Raw genomic sequence first — 6,431 nt, 5'->3', positions numbered from 1 at the left:
ATTTCACTCTAGTTCCATCAGTGCAATTGCCACGTCTGATCATGAAACCATTATTAAGGAGGAAGTTACTCAAGGATTGGAGGATATGACCTTAGGTGGGCATGCAACTGGTAATTATAAGCAACAAAATTGTAATTTGATGTTTAATAAAAATGCCAATCAAATTTACAACAATACAATTAGCTTGTTGGCGCCAACACCATTCAAAGGTGCAATAAAGCGACCCGTGTTGCGACCCTTGTGGTGGTCCGGTGGCATTGGCCCGAATAACACCAGAAGACTCGAATGGTGGTCACCATGGTGCTACGTTGAGAACGCCCCACTTGTCGGTATACGACTCGAGTGGCGACCACCATGGCAACGACATTCCGTCCTTGAGGACAAGGACGTTTTCAAGGGGTCGGGAATTGATACGATCTTATATTATTATTATTATTATTATTTAAGTTTATCTTTTATTTAGTTTCTTATTGTAGTCAAATTATGTTTTCATATTGTTTATCTTTTCTATTTTTATTTCTTTGTTTTCCTATATATTATAATATTTGTTTGAGAAAAAGAATAAGAAAGAATTATTATTTGGGTCTATTTTCTCTTCTTCTCTTGTGTTCTTGAGAGATTGACGGTTGTCTCGAATAAACCGTAACATGCGTGGAATGGCAACATTATGATCGATCATGGCAAAGAATTCATCTCTAATTAAGGTCTATTTCGTTCCTAAACACAAATTGAAATATTTAAGTTTGGGGGCGAATCGTCATGTTACAAGGATTTGAAGTTAGACTAAAGGAAGATTGTGGTACATCACAAACAAATATGCTAATGAACCAGAAACACCAACAATTTATCTTAGATTTAACATACCCTTTATTATAAAGTACGCGCAAGCGGATCAAGACAAGAGAAACCATCGTAATCAAATCCATGTGATCAATGTATGAACAAGATCGAAGCAAGCAAAGGACTCGGACTTTAAAAATCAACCCATAAGCAAAGATATGAAAAGAAAAGAAGCTTAAGCAAATACCAGTGGAAGAGACACTTAGATTAATCCTCATATTGAAGAGACATTTTGGCACAGTAAACAGTTGGTTGTTTTTCAAAGTTTCCCTTAAAATCTCCCATCTTTTCTTCATCAAATTCTGCCCAAATTCGAAAAAGTTTTCGCCTTCGGGGGATCCAAAATGTTTGGATTCATCAGCAATGACTTGCAAGATCTTTGCAACCCTTAGTTGTGCTTCTTTTGATACCCCAATTGTGGCCACTTCCATTAACTTAATCATCTTCTTTGCCACTTCTTTATCTTTCACAAGTGCCCATCTGTTGTTTTGAAAACATTAATATAAGATCATAAAACTATTGTGATAGATGGAATATCATTTAATTTTATCAATTCATGGATGTTTTTATAAAAAAGATTATACACATAATCAATAATCCACTTCACAATAATAATTTAACAATTCTGTAATGATACTCATCATATATATATATATATATATATATATATATATATATATATATATATATATATATATTCGTTGTTTTGTATTCCCTAAAGAAGTAAAGAGTGTATGAATAATTTATGGTCGCCAAAATTCGGTCACCTATGTGGCTAACGGTCGTTAATTAATATGAGATGGAATATTACGATCAGAAAGATAAACTACGAGAGTTTTCAATTCCGTCGTAAATAGGATTTCTGATTTTCTTAATCGTTGCGCACATTGTTTTTTTTTTTTGTAGTAGTAGCTGCTACTACACGTAATTTAGCATATAATGACACACAATCAATATACAATTTAACCAATTTACGTATTTTACTGCATTTATCATAGAATATAAAAACGTATGTATGAACAATATCAAAAATATAATCTAGTCTTTATGTAAAGTGATACAAACAATCAATATGCAATTACGTTTTTGGATTTAATTACATTAACATATGAAAGCAAGAATATGTGGTAATTAATTGATTCGTGTCAAGTATTATCATGAATTAAGTTATAAGATTAATATTGGACATATCATTAGTCTTCTGTAAATTGCTACAAGTATAGCAATTATAAGTTTGCTAAATATTTATTATATTACCTATAAGAAATAACCATTAATTCCACAATGGCTTTTGATTTCAATTTTCTGAAGAAACTAATAGTCAGTATATGTACTTTTGTGTGTTACCATGCATGATAAGATTACTTACCCAATTCGTGAACCGGCATGGCCAGTGCATTTGGAAGCAGTAAACAACATGATGTCGAGTTCTAGGGCAGAAGTGATAGGGGTATACTGAGGCCAATAGTATGCAAGATCATGCACCAAGATCCCGCCTTCTCGGTTCACCACTGCTTCTTGGATCACACCACTAGGGTTGTTAGGTGATGTCACCAGTTCGATATAAGGCTCATTTTTATCGAACTGGCGTGCATCACCTCCCCATTTGTATAATCCTAACTTAACCAAATCCGTAATCTCTTGGTAGGCCTACATTTGGTAATTAATACAATCAATTATATATATATACGTATATAGTGTAACTTAAGGTAAAACATTTGAGTTAGATATTCATATAAATCAAGTCTCAGGAAGTAAGAAATTTATCGTTAAAAAATATATATATTTATATTAATGGATGTACCGAATAATAAGGAGCAACCGAAACAACATTATCTGGTTAGGTTGGTCACGTGATGTGACCGCATAGAGCACTGCATGCACCAGATGGCTCGAACCGGTCCCAACAACAATCGTGTAGCCATCGGTTACCGCGTTACCTACCGCCCCATGGAGACTCTTAATCGCTTCCTCAAGCTTTGGTTCGAGAAACCAACAAAGGCTCTTAGATTTTGAGAAGTAACTCAAAGATTCATATCCTTTCATCTCAACAGTACATTTGTCTCCAATTTTCTTCCAAAAAGATTCGTACATTGTTGGATCCCCACTGTAATTTCACATCTTTAGTAAAAAACAAGTTTGACTAAAAGTTATTTGTAACAAAATATTAAGGGAAAAATTCATTAAACCAAAATGTTCAATTGATCGGTAAACGTTGACAAAATATTCATTTGATTAACCAATTTCTGTTATATCCACCTTAAAACTCGTAGACTCAATCACTTTATGGCCATTACTCAGACAAGATTTTAACCAGTCAACATCTACCATTTGTCCGAAAAATCTCGTCGGAAGCCAAAGTAAATCACGTCTGACGCCTAATCCCATCGGCTTAGACAATACTTTAAAAAAAAAAAGACCCAACAATTTTGTGACGCGTGATAGAATCTAGTTGGTTAATGTAATGGCCCAACATAACCCACCATGATATTGTCCGCTTTTTCGGGACGAACCACCATCCCCTCAATGGTTTAGAACGCGTCACAATAGGGAAGATACTCATCTCCTTATAAAGAGAGTTTTGTTCGTCTCACCAACCGATGTGGGATATTAAAATCCACCCTTTAAGGGGTCCATCATCCTTACGAAACCTGGCACCGCCGGTTTGCAGGGGCGGATCTACGTAGGTGAGATCGGGTTCACGGGAACCCACCAAGTTTCAAATTCTATATAAATAGCATATATAAAACATGAGAGTGAACCCACATATACTTTACGAGTGAGAACACATACATAAAGTGGAACTCTAGTGGTAAACAACATGCTTCCTAATATAAGTACCCACGTTCGATTCTTGCTTTCAGTGCATTGCTTTCTTTTTTTTCTTTTCCCAACCCTCTTTATATATCAAATATATGGAACAACCCTATTATAATTATGTAAGTTATTTAGTGAAAATGAACCAATGTGCAGGTATACAATATGTAATCTACATACATATTACAATTATTTGTAATAAAATTTTTGTTAAACATTACTAACAAAGTAACAATTTTTATTAATCGATAATATGTAGTTAGAACAAAATATTTCCTAATCTGTTAGAACATGTTAAACCTAACCCATTAGAATTGGATAGTTATTATGTTTTTGTTAAATAAGTTATTAGGTTCTGATCCTAACCCGTTGGCTAATCCGTGAGAACCAATAGTAGGGATAAACATTAACCGGCCCAAACCGTCAAAACGATCCGAACCGTCAAACCAACCCGAACAATGAACCCACTGGAAAAAAATTCTGGATCCGCCACTGCCGGTTTGGCCCTGGATCCGATACCATTTGAAACGGGCCAGCTTAACCACACCATAATATTGCCCACTCTGCTAAGACGGACCGTCATCGCCTCATGGAATTAAAACACGTCATGATAGGGAATGTATCCATATTCTTATAACGTAGGTTTTTTTTTCTCTTCCCAACCAGTGTGAGAATGTGGGATATTACTAGCATGTTTGGGATTGAGTTTGAAAAATGCTTATTGGCTTATTCGTGTTTTCAAAATGTCAATAAGTTAAAATGTGTTTGGCAATCACAATTTTTTTTTTATTTTAGTTTTTTGAAAGTGTTAAAAACAGTTTTTCAAAAGCCGTAAATCCTGACTTTCAAAATGGCTTTTTGAAAAAACCAATAAGCACTTTTCAAACTCAATCCCAAACATGCTCAAGTCTAAATATCCTATCAAGTAATGATTAAAAATGTATCGAGCCGATGAGTTTTAGGGTGGACATTTTAAAATTGGCTCGAGTCATATCGACATTTTGTCAATATTGTTCAATCAAATGAGCATGTTGGTTATATATATCCCTTACAATAAAAAAAAATAACAAAATATTAAACATGTATAAAAAAGAACACACTGGTCTAGGTTAATGATAGCATCAATTGGCATGTTAGTGGCAACACCACTGTGATTCTCCTCCGTGCCGCCGCCGTTAGCCACCGTTCGGGTTCCAGAAACTTGATCGGCACCACCCATTCTTTAGATGAAATTGATGAGTATTTGTGAGAGTGTTAGCATCGATAATATGATGGTTTATTTATAGTGCAATGAGAATATGTTGCTTGAAATCGATAAAGTAAGACTGCTACTAAATTAACAAACAAGTCATTAAAAACGGATATACTTTGTTGACTCATATAATTAATTTTTGTGCAAATTTAAGGTAAAAAATATAATTAAAATGGTAAAATAAATAAAATCAAGATGTACTTGATGTGTATACAGTCAATGTTCAAAGAACCATCATGTAGAAATCATTAATTATGTTCCAAGATTTTGTGAACTTTTGTTGATTAAATGATTTTAAAATCTTCAAAAATGGTACAAAACTTATATCAATTTATGGTGATTTATTAAATTAGTAAAAGAAGTAGTTTGAATTTCGACTGTTTTACAAATTTACTTTTTTATAATATTATATATATTGGTTATTCAAATTTAAAAATTTTGTCTTCTTTTTACTTTGAGAAAATTACTGTTTGCGTCCCTGTGGTTTTAAGGAGGAGGCACAATAAGTCCCCAAAAGAAAATTCGAACTGGTTGAATCCCTGTGGTTTCAAAAATGAACTATTTGAGTCCCTGTTGTTACTTAACTATGTTAGCTTCAAGGGTAGATTCGACAATTCATTTATATATATATATATACATTGTCACTCTGAGTCCTTAAACTTTCATAATTGGTCATTTTAAGTCCCTTTCGCCTTTTAACAAAAATAAATAAACTTGACCAGTTTTTTTTAACAAAAATAAACAAACCGAACCACATTTTCAACAAAAATTAACGAACCGAACTACTTTTTAATAAAAATAAACGGACCAAACTAACTTTTTAAGCAAACTAAACGAACCGAAACATTTTTTTAGCAACTAGTTAATTTCGTTTAACAAAAATAAACGAATCAAACTTCTTTTTTAACAAAAATAAGTGACCCAAACTTGTTTTTCTAACAAAAATAAACGAATCAAACTATCTTTCTAACAAAAACTAACGAACCAAACATGTTCGTTTAGTTTAGTAAAAAAATTGTTCGTTTATTTTCGCTAAAAAGGTACTTCGATCGTTTATTTTTTTTAAAAAGTAGTCTGGTTTGTTTATTTTTATTAAAATGTAGTTCGGTTCGTAATTATGTTAAAAAATAGTTCGGTTCGTATTTCTGTTAAAAAAGTCTGGGTTGTCTATTTTTGTTAAAAAAATAGTTTAGTTCGTTTTTTTTTAACTTTTTTTTTATTTTGTTAAAAAAAAGTTTGATTCATTTGTTTTTGGTTGATTATGATTTGGTTAGTTGATTATGGCTTGATTGATTATAGTTTGGAGGTTAATTATGTAATTTGGAGGTAATTTTTAAAGAGGGACTAAAACTGAGCATGTTTGTAATTTCAGATCTGTTAAGGACTCAAATTGTTCATTTTTGAAACCACAGGGACTCAACCATTTCAAATTTTCTTTTGAGGACTCATTGTGCCTCCGCCTTGAAACCACAGGGACGCAAACAGTCATTTTCTCTTTTACTTAAAACTTCTTTTTTGTCTG

General features: G+C 32.9%; 1 pseudogene; it reads right to left on the bottom strand.

Moving 5' to 3' along the window:
- Positions 1-778: 778 nt before the first annotated feature.
- Positions 779-4,876, bottom strand: LOC143615637 (L-tryptophan--pyruvate aminotransferase 1-like; annotated as a pseudogene).
- Positions 4,877-6,431: the final 1,555 nt, after the last annotated feature.

The sequence above is a fragment of the Bidens hawaiensis genome, unplaced genomic scaffold (genome assembly GCF_021521415.1).
Source record: "Bidens hawaiensis isolate Kalapana, Puna unplaced genomic scaffold, B.hawaiensis_p1.1 tig00043649_1, whole genome shotgun sequence".
In the NCBI taxonomy this organism is placed as follows: domain Eukaryota; kingdom Viridiplantae; phylum Streptophyta; class Magnoliopsida; order Asterales; family Asteraceae; genus Bidens; species Bidens hawaiensis.
Note: the sequence above shows the minus strand (reverse complement) of the source record. Positions and strands in the feature narration are given on the sequence as shown.